This window comes from Tachypleus tridentatus, chromosome 2 (assembly GCF_004210375.1).
Source record: "Tachypleus tridentatus isolate NWPU-2018 chromosome 2, ASM421037v1, whole genome shotgun sequence".
In the NCBI taxonomy this organism is placed as follows: domain Eukaryota; kingdom Metazoa; phylum Arthropoda; class Merostomata; order Xiphosura; family Limulidae; genus Tachypleus; species Tachypleus tridentatus.
The window spans coordinates 130449143-130463129 of NC_134826.1; the positions used below are offsets into that span (position 1 = coordinate 130449143).

Below are 13987 nucleotides of genomic sequence, written 5' to 3' on the forward strand. Positions count from 1 at the left end.
TTTACGCATCGTGTTTTATCTATCAATGTAAAGTTGTGTTCTATTTACTCATCATATTATATCTATCAATGTAAAGTTGTGTTCTATTTACACATCGTGTTTTATCTATCAGTGTAAGGTTGTGTTCTATTTACTCATCGTGTTTTATCTATCAGTTTAAAGTTGTGTTCTATGTACTCATCGTGTTTTATCTATCAATGTGAGGTTGTGTTCTATTTACGCATCGTGTTTTATCTATCAGTTTAAAGTTGTGTTCTATTTACGCATCGTGTTTTATCTATCAGTGTAAGGTTGTGTGTTCTATTTACTCATCGTGTTTTATCTATCAGTTTAAAGTTGTGTTCTATTTACTCATCCTGTTTTATCTATCAGTGCAAAGTTTTGTTCTATTTACTCATCGTGTTTTATCTATCAGTGTAAAGTTGTGTTCTATTTACTCATCGTGTTTTATATATCATGCAAAGTTGTGTTCTATTTACTCATCGTGTTTTATCTATCAGTGTAAAGTTGTGTTCTATTTACTCATCGTGTTTTATCTATCAGTGCAAAGTTGTGTTCTATTTACTTATCGTGTTTTATCTATCAGTTTAAATTTGTGTTCTATTTACTCATCGTGTTTTATCTATCAGTGTAAAGTTATTGTTCTATTTACTCATCGTGTGTTTTTATCTATCAGTTTAAAGTTGTGTTCTATTTACTCATCGTGTTTTATCTATCAGTTTAAAGTTGTGTTCTATTTACTCATCGTGTTTTATCTATCAGTTTAAAGTTGTGTTTCTATTTACTCATCGTGTTTTATCTATCAGTGTAAAGTTGTGTTCTATTTACTCATCGTGTTTTATCTATCAATGTAAAGTTGTGTTCTATTTACGCATCGTGTTTTATCTATCAATGTAAAGTTGTGTTCTATTTACTCATCATATTATATCTATCAATGTAAAGTTGTGTTCTATTTACACATCGTGTTTTATCTATCAGTGTAAGGTTGTGTTCTATTTACTCATCGTGTTTTATCTATCAGTTTAAAGTTGTGTTCTATGTACGCCCTCATCGTGTTTTATCTATCAATGTGAAAGTTGTGTTCTATTTACATCGTGTTTTATCTATCAGTTTAAAGTTGTGTTCTATTTACGCATCGTGTTTTATCTATCAGTGTAAGGTTGTGTTCTATTTACTCATCGTGTTTTATCTATCAGTTTAAAGTTGTGTTCTATTTACTCATCCTGTTTTATCTATCAGTGCAAAGTTTTGTTCTATTTACTCATCGTGTTTTATCTATCAGTGTAAAGTTGTGTTCTATTTACTCATCGTGTTTTATATATCAGTGCAAAGTTGTGTTCTATTTACTCATCGTGTTTTATCTATCAGTGTAAAGTTGTGTTCTATTTACTCATCGTGTTTTATCTATCAGTGTAAAGTTGTGTTCTATTTACTTATCGTGTTTTATCTATCAGTTTAAATTTGTGTTCTATTTACTCATCGTGTTTTATCTATCAGTGTAAAGTTGTGTTCTATTTACTCATCGTGTTTTATCTATCAGTTTAAAGTTGTGTTCTATTTACTCATCGTGTTTTATCTATCAGTTTAAAGTTGTGTTCTATTTACTCATCGTGTTTTATCTATCAGTTTAAAGTTGTGTTCTATTTACTCATCGTGTTTTATCTATCAATGTAAAGTTGTGTTCTATTTACTCATCGTGTTTTATCTATCAATGTAAAGTTGTGTTCTATTTACGCATCGTGTTTTATCTATCAATGTAAAGTTGTGTTCTATTTACTCATCATGTTATATCTATCAATGTAAAGTTGTGTTCTATTTACACATCGTGTTTTATCTGTCAGTGTAAAGTTGTGTTCTATGTATTCATCGTGTTTTATCTATCAATGTGAGGTTGTGTTCTATTTACGCATCGTGTTTTATCTATCAGTTTAAAGTTGTGTTCTATTTACGCATCGTGTTTTATCTATCAGTGTAAGGTTGTGTTCTATTTACTCATCGTGTTTTATCTATCAGTTTAAAGTTGTGTTCTATGTACTCATCGTGTTTTATCTATCAATGTGAGGTTGTGTTCTATTTACGCATCGTGTTTTATCTATCAGTTTAAAGTTGTGTTCTATTTACGCATCGTGTTTTATCTATCAGTGTAAGGTTGTGTTCTATTTACTCATCGTGTTTTATCTATCAGTTTAAAGTTGTGTTCTATTTACTCATCCTGTTTTATCTATCAGTGCAAAAGTTTTGTTCTATTTACTCATCGTGTTTTATCTATCAGTGTAAAGTTGTGTTCTATTTACTCATCGTGTTTTATATATCAGTGCAAAGTTGTGTTCTATTTACTCATCGTGTTTTATCTATCAGTGTAAAGTTGTGTTCTATTTACTCATCGTGTTTTATCTATCAGTGCAAAGTTGTGTTCTATTTACTCATCGTGTTTTATCTATCAGTTTAAATTTGTGTTCTATTTACTCATCGTGTTTTATCTATCAGTGTAAAGTTGTGTTCTATTTACTCATCCTGTTTTATCTATCAGTTTAAAGTTGTGTTCTATTTACTCATCGTGTTTTATCTATCAGTTTAAAGTTGTGTTCTATTTACTCATCGTGTTTTATCTGTCAGTATAAAGTTGTGTTCTATGTACTCATCGTGTTTATATCTATCAATGTAAAGTTGTGTTCTATGTACTCATCGTGTTTTATCTATCAATGTAAGGTTGTGTTCTATGTACTCATCGAGTTTTATCTCTCAGTATAAAGTTGTGTTCTATGTACTTATCATATTATATCTATCAATGTAAAGTTGTGTTCTATGTACTCATCGTGTTTTATCTATCAATGTAAGGTTGTGTTCTATGTAATCATCGTGTTTTATCTATCAGTTTAAAGTTGTGTTCTATGTTACTTATATTATATCTATCAATGTAAAGTTGTGTTCTATTTACTCATCGTGTTTTATCTATCAGTTTAAAGTTGTGTTCTATGTATTTATCATATTATATCTATCAATGTAAAGTTGTGTTTTATTTACGCATCGTGTTTTATCTATCAGTTTAATGTTGTGTCCTATTTACTCATCGTGTTTTATCTATCAGTTTAAAGTTGTGTTCTATTTACTCATCGTGTTTTATCTATCAATGTTAAGTTGTGTTCTATTTACTCATCGTGTTTTATCTATCAATGTAAAGTTGTGTTCTATTTACGCATCGTGTTTTATCTATCAATGTAAAGTTGTGTTCTATTTACTCATCTTATTATATCTATCAATGTAAAGTTGTGTTCTATTTACACATCGTGTTTTATCTGTCAGTGTAAAGTTGTGTTCTATGTATTCATCGTGTTTTATCTATCAATGTGAGGTTGTGTTCTATTTACGCATCGTGATTTATCTATCAGTGCAAAGTTGTGTTCTATTTACTCATCGTGTTTTATCTATCAGTGTAAAGTTGTGTTCTATTTACTCATCGTGTTTTATCTATCAGTTTACAGTTGTGTTCCATGTACTTATCATATTATATCTATCAATGTAAAGTTGTGTTCTATGTACTCATCGTGTTTTATCTATCAATGTAAGGTTGTGTTCTATTTACGCATCGTGTTTTATCTATGAGTATAAAGTTGTGTTCTATGTATTTATCATATTATATCTATCAATGTAAAGTTGTGTTCTATTTACGCATCGTGTTTTATCTATCAGTTTAAAGTTGTGTTCTATTTACTCATCGTGTTTTATCTATCAGTTTAAAGTTGTGTTCTAGTTACTCATGGTGTTTTATCTATGAGTTTAAAGTTGTGTTCCATGTACTGATCATATTATATCTTTCAATGTAAAGTTGTGTTCTATTTACGCATCGTGTTTTATCTATCAATGTAAAGTTGTGTTCTATTTACTAATCGTGTTTTATCTATCAGTTTAAAGTTGTGTTCTATTCACTCATCGTGTTTTATCTGTCAGTATAAAGTTGTGTTCTATGTACTTATCATATTATATCTATCAATATAAAGTTGTGTTCTATGTATTCATCGTGTTTTATCTATGAATGTAAGGTTGTGTTCTATGTACTCATCGTGTTTTATCTATCAGTTTAAAGCTGTGTTCTATGTACTTATCATATTATATCTATCAATGTAAAGTTGTGTTCTATTTACTCATCGTGTTTTATTTATCAATGTAAGGTTGTGTTCTATGTACTCATCGTGTTTTATCTATCAGTTTAAAGTTGTGTTCTATGTACTTATCATATTATATCTATCAATGCAAAGTTGTGTTCTATTTACGCATCGTGTTTTATCTATCAGCGTAAAGTTGTGTACTATTTACTCATCGTGTTTTATCTATCAGTTTAAAGTTGTGTTCTATTTACGCATCGTGTTTTATCTATCAGTGTAAGGTTGTTTTCTATTTACTCATCGTGTTTTATCTATCAGTTTAAAGTTGTGTTCTATTTACTCATCCTGTTTTATCTATCAGTGCAAAGTTTTGTTCTATTTACTCATCGTGTTTTATCAATCAGTGTAAAGTTGTGTTCTATTTACTCATCGTGTTTTATATATCAGTGCAAAGTTGTGTTCTATTTACTCATCGTGTTTTATCTATCAGTGTAAAGTTGTGTTCTATTTACTCATCGTGTTTTATCTATCAGTGTAAAGTTGTGTTCTATTTACTCATCGTGTTTTATCTATCAGTTTAAAGTTGTGTTCTATTTACTCATCGTGTTTTATCTATCAGTTTAAAGTTGTGTTCTATTTACTCATCGTGTTTTATCTGTCAGTATAAAGTTGTGTTCTATGTACTTATCATATTATATCTATCAATGTAAAGTTGTGTTCTATGTACTCATCGTGTTTTATCTATCAATGTAAGGTTGTGTTCTATGTACTCATCGAGTTTTATCTGTCAGTATAAAGTTAAGTTCTATGTACTTATCATATTATATCTATCAATGTAAAGTTGTGTTCTATGTACTCATCGTGTTTTATCTATCAATGTAAGGTTGTGTTCTATGTAATCATCGTGTTTTATCTATCAGTTTAAAGTTGTGTTCTATGTACTTATATTATATCTATCAATGTAAAGTTGTGTTCTAAGTACTCATCGTGTTTTATCTATCAGTTTAAAGTTGTGTTCTATGTATTTATCATATTATATCTATCAATGTAAAGTTGTGTTTTATTTACGCATCGTGTTTTATCTATCAGTTTAATGTTGTGTCCTATTTACTCATCGTGTTTTATCTATCAGTTTAAAGTTGTGTTCTATTTACTCATCGTGTTTTATCTATCAATGTTAAGTTGTGTTCTATTTACTCATCGTGTTTTATCTATCAATGTAAAGTTGTGTTCTATTTACGCATCGTGTTTTATCTATCAATGTAAAGTTGTGTTCTATTTACTCATCATATTATATCTATCAATGTAAAGTTGTGTTCTATTTACACATCGTGTTTTATCTATCAGTGTAAGGTTGTGTTCTATTTACTCATCGTGTTTTATCTATCAGTTTAAAGTTGTGTTCTATGTACTCATCGTGTTTTATCTATCAATGTGAGGTTGTGTTCTATTTACGCATCGTGTTTTATCTATCAGTTTAAAGTTGTGTTCTATTTACGCATCGTGTTTTATCTATCAGTGTAAGGTTGTGTTCTATTTACTCATCGTGTTTTATCTATCAGTTTAAAGTTGTGTTCTATTTACTCATCCTGTTTTATCTATCAGTGCAAAGTTTTGTTCTATTTACTCATCGTGTTTTATCTATCAGTGTAAAGTTGTGTTCTATTTACTCATCGTGTTTTATATATCAGTGCAAAGTTGTGTTCTATTTACTCATCGTGTTTTATCTATCAGTGTAAAGTTGTGTTCTATTTACTCATCGTGTTTTATCTATCAGTGCAAAGTTGTGTTCTATTTACTTATCGTGTTTTATCTATCAGTTTAAATTTGTGTTCTATTTACTCATCGTGTTTTATCTATCAGTGTAAAGTTGTGTTCTATTTACTCATCGTGTTTTATCTATCAGTTTAAAGTTGTGTTCTATTTACTCATCGTGTTTTATCTATCAGTTTAAAGTTGTGTTCTATTTACTCATCGTGTTTTATCTATCAGTTTAAAGTTGTGTTCTATTTACTCATCGTGTTTTATCTATCAATGTAAAGTTGTGTTCTATTTACTCATCGTGTTTTATCTATCAATGTAAAGTTGTGTTCTATTTACGCATCGTGTTTTATCTATCAATGTAAAGTTGTGTTCTATTTACTCATCATATTATATCTATCAATGTAAAGTTGTGTTCTATTTACACATCGTGTTTTATCTATCAGTGTAAGGTTGTGTTCTATTTACTCATCGTGTTTTATCTATCAGTTTAAAGTTGTGTTCTATGTACTCATCGTGTTTTATCTATCAATGTGAGGTTGTGTTCTATTTACGCATCGTGTTTTATCTATCAGTTTAAAGTTGTGTTCTATTTACGCATCGTGTTTTATCTATCAGTGTAAGGTTGTGTTCTATTTACTCATCGTGTTTTATCTATCAGTTTAAAGTTGTGTTCTATTTACTCATCCTGTTTTATCTATCAGTGTAAAGTTTTGTTCTATTTACTCATCGTGTTTTATCTATCAGTGTAAAGTTGTGTTCTATTTACTCATCGTGTTTTATATATCAGTGCAAAGTTGTGTTCTATTTACTCATCGTGTTTTATCTATCAGTGTAAAGTTGTGTTCTATTTACTCATCGTGTTTTATCTATCAGTGCAAAGTTGTGTTCTATTTACTTATCGTGTTTTATCTATCAGTTTAAATTTGTGTTCTATTTACTCATCGTGTTTTATCTATCAGTGTAAAGTTGTGTTCTATTTACTCATCGTGTTTTATCTATCAGTTTAAAGTTGTGTTCTATTTACTCATCGTGTTTTATCTATCAGTTTAAAGTTGTGTTCTATTTACTCATCGTGTTTTATCTATCAGTTTAAAGTTGTGTTCTATTTACTCATCGTGTTTTATCTATCAATGTAAAGTTGTGTTCTATTTACTCATCGTGTTTTATCTATCAATGTAAAGTTGTGTTCTATTTACGCATCGTGTTTTATCTATCAATGTAAAGTTGTGTTCTATTTACTCATCATATTATATCTATCAATGTAAAGTTGTGTTCTATTTACACATCGTGTTTTATCTGTCAGTGTAAAGTTGTGTTCTATGTATTCATCGTGTTTTATCTATCAATGTGAGGTTGTGTTCTATTTACGCATCGTGTTTTATCTATCAGTTTAAAGTTGTGTTCTATTTCCGCATCGTGTTTTATCTATCAGTGTAAGGTTGTGTTCTATTTACTCATCGTGTTTTATCTATCAGTTTAAAGTTGTGTTCTATGTACTCATCGTGTTTTATCTATCAATGTGAGGTTGTGTTCTTTTTACGCATCGTGTTTTATCTATCAGTTTAAAGTTGTGTTCTATTTACGCATCGTGTTTTATCTATCAGTGTAAGGTTGTGTTCTATTTACTCATCGTGTTTTATCTATCAGTTTAAAGTTGTGTTCTATTTACTCATCCTGTTTTATCTATCAGTGCAAAGTTTTGTTCTATTTACTCATCGTGTTTTATCTATCAGTGTAAAGTTGTGTTCTATTTACTCATCGTGTTTTATATATCAGTGCAAAGTTGTGTTCTATTTACTCATCGTGTTTTATCTATCAGTGTAAAGTTGTGTTCTATTTACTCATCGTGTTTTATCTATCAGTGCAAAGTTGTGTTCTATTTACTTATCGTGTTTTATCTATCAGTTTAAATTTGTGTTCTATTTACTCATCGTGTTTTATCTATCAGTGTAAAGTTGTGTTCTATTTACTCATCCTGTTTTATCTATCAGTTTAAAGTTGTGTTCTATTTACTCATCGTGTTTTATCTATCAGTTTAAAGTTGTGTTCTATTTACTCATCGTGTTTTATCTGTCAGTATAAAGTTGTGTTCTATGTACTTATCATATTATATCTATCAATGTAAAGTTGTGTTCTATGTACTCATCGTGTTTTATCTATCAATGTAAGGTTGTGTTCTATGTACTCATCGAGTTTTATCTGTCAGTATAAAGTTGTGTTCTATGTACTTATCATATTATATCTATCAATGTAAAGTTGTGTTCTAAGTACTCATCGTGTTTTATCTATCAGTTTAAAGTTGTGTTCTATGTATTTATCATATTATATCTATCAATGTAAAGTTGTGTTTTATTTACGCATCGTGTTTTATCTATCAGTTTAATGTTGTGTCCTATTTACTCATCGTGTTTTATCTATCAGTTTAAAGTTGTGTTCTATTTACTCATCGTGTTTTATCTATCAATGTTAAGTTGTGTTCTATTTACTCATCGTGTTTTATCTATCAATGTAAAGTTGTGTTCTATTTACGCATCGTGTTTTATCTATCAATGTAAAGTTGTGTTCTATTTACTCATCTTATTATATCTATCAATGTAAAGTTGTGTTCTATTTACACATCGTGTTTTATCTGTCAGTGTAAAGTTGTGTTCTATGTATTCATCGTGTTTTATCTATCAATGTGAGGTTGTGTTCTATTTACGCATCGTGATTTATCTATCAGTGCAAAGTTGTGTTCTATTTACTCATCGTGTTTTATCTATCAGTGTAAAGTTGTGTTCTATTTACTCATCGTGTTTTATCTATCAGTTTACAGTTGTGTTCCATGTACTTATCATATTATATCTATCAATGTAAAGTTGTGTTCTATGTACTCATCGTGTTTTATCTATCAATGTAAGGTTGTGTTCTATTTACGCATCGTGTTTTATCTATGAGTATAAAGTTGTGTTCTATGTATTTATCATATTATATCTATCAATGTAAAGTTGTGTTCTATTTACGCATCGTGTTTTATCTATCAGTTTAAAGTTGTGTTCTATTTACTCATCGTGTTTTATCTATCAGTTTAAAGTTGTGTTCTAGTTACTCATGGTGTTTTATCTATGAGTTTAAAGTTGTGTTCCATGTACTGATCATATTATATCTTTCAATGTAAAGTTGTGTTCTATTTACGCATCGTGTTTTATCTATCAATGTAAAGTTGTGTTCTATTTACTAATCGTGTTTTATCTATCAGTTTAAAGTTGTGTTCTATTTACTCATCGTGTTTTATCTATCAGTATAAAGTTGTGTTCTATGTACTTATCATATTATATCTATCAATATAAAGTTGTGTTCTATGTATTCATCGTGTTTTATCTATCAATGTAAGGTTGTGTTCTATGTACTCATCGTGTTTTATCTATCAGTTTAAAGTTGTGTTCTATGTACTTATCATATTATATCTATCAATGTAAAGTTGTGTTCTATTTACTCATCGTGTTTTATTTATCAATGTAAGGTTGTGTTCTATGTACTCATCGTGTTTTATCTATCAGTTTAAAGTTGTGTTCTATGTACTTATCATATTATATCTATCAATGCAAAGTTGTGTTCTATTTACGCATCGTGTTTTATCTATCAGCGTAAAGTTGTGTACTATTTACTCATCGTGTTTTATCTATCAGCGTAAAGTTGTGTTCTATTTACTCATCGTGTTTTATCTATCAGCGTAAAGTTGTGTTCTATTTACTCATCGTGTTTTATCTATCAGTTTAAAGTTGTGTTCTATTTACTCATCGTGTTTTATCTATCAATTTAAAGTTGTGTTCTATTTACTCATCGTGTTTTATCTATCAGTGCAAAGTTGTGTTCTATTTACTCATCGTGTTTTATCTATCAGTGTAAAGTTGTGTTCTATTTACTCATCGTGTTTTATCTATCAGTTTAATGTTGTGTTCAATTTACTCATCGTGTTTTATCTATCAGTTTAAAGTTGTGTTCCATGTACTTATCATATTATATCTATCAATGTAAAGTTGTGTTCTATGTACTTATCATATTATATCTATCAATGTAATGTTGTGTTCTAAGTACTCATCGTGTTTTATCTATCAGTTTAAAGTTGTGTTCTATGTATTTATCATATTATATCTATCAATGTAAAGTTGTGTTCTATTTACGCATCGTGTTTTATCTATCAGTTTAAAGTTGTGTTCTATTTACTCATCGTGTTTTATCTATCAGTTTAAAGTTGTGTTCTATTTACTCATCGTGTTTTATCTATCAATGTAAAGTTGTGTTCTATTTACTCATCGTGTTTTATCTATCAATGTAAAGTTGTGTTCTATTTACGCATCGTGTTTTATCTGTCAATGTAAAGTTGTGTTTTATTTACTCATCATATTATATCTATCAATGTAAAGTTGTGTTCTATTTACGCATCCTGTTTTATCTCTCAATGTAAAGTTGTGTTCTATGTACTCATCGTGTTTTATCTATCAATGTAAGGTTGTGTTCTATTTACGCATCGTGTTTTATCTATGAGTATAAAGTTGTGTTCTATGTATTTATCATATTATATCTATCAATGTAAAGTTGTGTTCTATTTACGCATCGTGTTTTATCTATCAGTTTAAAGTTGTGTTCTATTTACTCATCGTGTTTTATCTATCAGTTTAAAGTTGTGTTCTAGTTACTCATCGTGTTTTATCTATCAGTGCAAAGTTGTGTGTTCTATTTTCTCATCGTGTTTTATCTATCAATGTAAATTTGTGTTCTATTTACACATCGTGTTTTATCTATTAATGTAAAGTTGTGTTCTATTTACTCATCGTGTTTTATCTATCAATGTAAAGTTGTGTTTTAATTACTCACCGTGTTTTATCTGTCAGTATAAAGTTGTGTTCTATTTACGCATCGTGTTTTATCTGTCAGTGTAAAGTTGTGTTCTATGTATTCATCGTGTTTTATCTATCAATGTGAGGTTGTGTTCTATTTACTCATCGTGTTTTATCTATCAGTGCAAAGTTGTGTTCTATTTACTCATCGTGTTTTATCTATCAGTGTAAAGTTGTGTTCTATTTACTCATCGTGTTTTATCTATCAGTTTAAAGTTGTGTTCCATGTAATGATCATATTATATCTATCAATGTAAAATTGTGTTCTATGTACTCATCGTGTTTTATCTATCAATGTAAGGTTGTGTTCTATTTACGCATCGTGTTTTATCTATCAATGTAAAGTTGTGTTCTATTTACTCATCGTGTTTTATCTATCAGCGTAAAGTTGTGTTCTATTTACTCATCGTGTTTTATCTATCAGTTTAAAGTTGTGTTCTATTCACTCATCGTGTTTTATCTCTCAGTATAAAGTTGTGTTCTATGTACTTATCATATTATATCTATCAATGTAAAGTTGTGTTCTATGTATTCATCGTGTTTTATCTATCAATGTAAGGTTGTGTTCTATGTACTCATCGTGTTTTATCTATCAGTTTAAAGTTGTGTTCTATGTACTTATCGTATTATATCTATCAATGTAAAGTTGTGTTCTATTTACGCATCGTGTTTTATCTATCAGCGTAAAGTTGTGTTCTATTTACTCATCGTGTTTTATCTATCAGTTTAAAGTTGTGTTCTATTTACTCATCGTGTTTTATCTATCAGTTTAAAGTTGTGTTCTATTTACTCATCGTGTTTTATCTGTCAGTATAAAGTTGTGTTCTATGTACTTATCATATTATATCTATCAATGTAAAGTTGTGTTCTATGTACTCATCGTGTTTTATCTATCAATGTAAGGTTGTGTTCTATGTACTCATCGTGTTTTATCTGTCAGTTTAAAGTTGTGTTCCATGTACTTATCATATTATATCTATCAATGTAAAGTTGTGTTCCATGTACTAATCGTGTTTTATCTGTCAGTATAAAGTTGTGTTCTATGTACTTATCATATTATATCTATCAATGTAAAGTTGTGTTCTATGTACTCATCGTGTTTTATCTATCAATGTAAGGTTGTGTTCTATGTACTCATCGTGTTTTATCTATCAGTTTAAAGTTGTGTTCTATGTACTTATCATATTATATCTATCAATGTAAAGTTGTGTTTTATGTTCTCATCGTGTTTTATCTATCAATGTAAGGTTGTGTTCTATTTACGCATCGTGTTTTATCTATGAGTATAAAGTTGTGTTCTATGTATTTATCATATTATATCTATCAATGTAAAGTTGTGTTCTATTTACGCATCGTGTTTTATCTATCAGTGTAAAGTTGTGTTCTATTTACTCATCGTGTTTTATCTATCAGTGTAAAGTTGTGTTCTATTTACTCATCGTGTTTTATCTATCAGTTTAAAGTTGTGTTCTATTTACTCATCGTGTTTTATCTATCAATGTAAAGTTGTGTTCCATTTACTCATCGTGTTTTATCTATCAGCGTAAAGTTGTGTTCTATTTACTCATCGTGTTTTATCTATCAGTTTAAAGTTGTGTTCTATTCACTCATCGTGTTTTATCTGTCAGTATAAAGTTGTGTTCTATGTACTTATCATTTTATATCTATCAATGTAAAGTTGTGTTCTATGTATTCATCGTGTTTTATCTATCAATGTAAGGTTGTGTTCTATGTACTCATCGTGTTTTATCTATCAGTTTAAAGCTGTGTTCTATGTACTTATCATATTATATCTATCAATGTAAAGTTGTGTTCTATTTACTCATCGTGTTTTATCTATCAATGTAAGGTTGTGTTCTATGTACTCATCGTGTTTTATCTATCAGTCTAAAGTTGTGTTCTATGTACTTATCATATTATATCTATCAATGTAAAGTTGTGTTCTATTTACGCATCGTGTTTTATCTATCAGCGTAAAGTTGTGTTCTATTTACTCATCGTGTTTTATCTATCAGTTTAAAGTTGTGTTCTATTTACTCATCGTGTTTTATCTATCAGTGCAAAGTTGTGTTCCATTTACTCATCGTGTTTTATCTATCAGTTTAAAGTTGTGTTCTATTTACTCATCGTGTTTTATCTATCAGTTTAAAGTTGTGTTCTATTTACTCATCGTGTTTTATCTATCAGTTTAAAGTTGTGTTCTATTTACTCATCGTGTTTTATCTATCAGTTTAAAGTTGTGTTCCATGTACTTATGATATTATATCTATCAATGTAAAGTTGTGTTCTATGTACTCATCGTGTTTTATCTGTCAGTATAAAGTTGTGTTCTATGTACTTATCATATTATATCTATCAATGTAAAGTTGTGTTCTATGTACTCATCGTGTTTTATCTATCAATGTAAGGTTGTGTTCTATGTACTCATCGTGTTTTATCTATCAGTATAAAGTTGTGTTCTATTTACTCATCGTGTTTTATCTATCAGTTTAAAGTTGTGTTCTATTTACTCATCGTGTTTTATCTATCAGTGTAAAGTTGTGTTCCATTTACTCATCGTGTTTTATCTATCAGTGTAAAGTTGTGTTCTATTTACTCATCGTGTTTTATCTATCAGTTTAAAGTTGTGTTCTATTTACTCATCGTGTTTTATCTATCAGTTTAAAGTTGTGTTCTATTTACTCATCGTGTTTTATCTATCAGTTTAAAGTTGTGTTCCATGTACCTATCATATTATATCTATCAATGTAAAGTTGTGTTCTATTTACTCATCGTGTTTTATCTATCAGTTTAAAGTTGTGTTCTATTTACTCATCGTGTTTTATCTATCAGTTTAAAGTTGTGTTCTATTTACTCATCGTGTTTTATCTATCAGTGTAAAGTTGTGTTCTATTTACTCATCGTGTTTTATCTATCAGTGTAAAGTTGTGTTCTATTTACTCATCGTGTTTTATCTATCAGTGTAAAGTTGTGTTCTATTTACTCATCGTGTTTTATCTATCAGTTTAAAGTTGTGTTCTATTTACTCATCGTGTTTTATCTATCAGTGCAAAGTTGTGTTCCATTTACTCATCGTGTTTTATCTATCAGTGTAAAGTTGTGTTCTATTTACTCATCGTGTTTTATCTATCAGTTTAAAGTTGTGTTCTATTTACTCATCGTGTTTTATCTATCAGTTTAAAGTTGTGTTCTATTTACTCATCGTGTTTTATCTATCAGTTTAAAGTTGTGTTCCATGTA

At 29.1% G+C, this 13987-nt stretch overlaps 1 protein-coding gene across 3 annotated transcripts in view; it reads left to right on the forward strand.

The window, feature by feature from the left end:
- Nucleotides 1–13987, forward strand: part of LOC143245105 (patj homolog) — a 548212-nt gene that overhangs the window by 85432 nt on the left and 448793 nt on the right. The window lies entirely within an intron of this gene.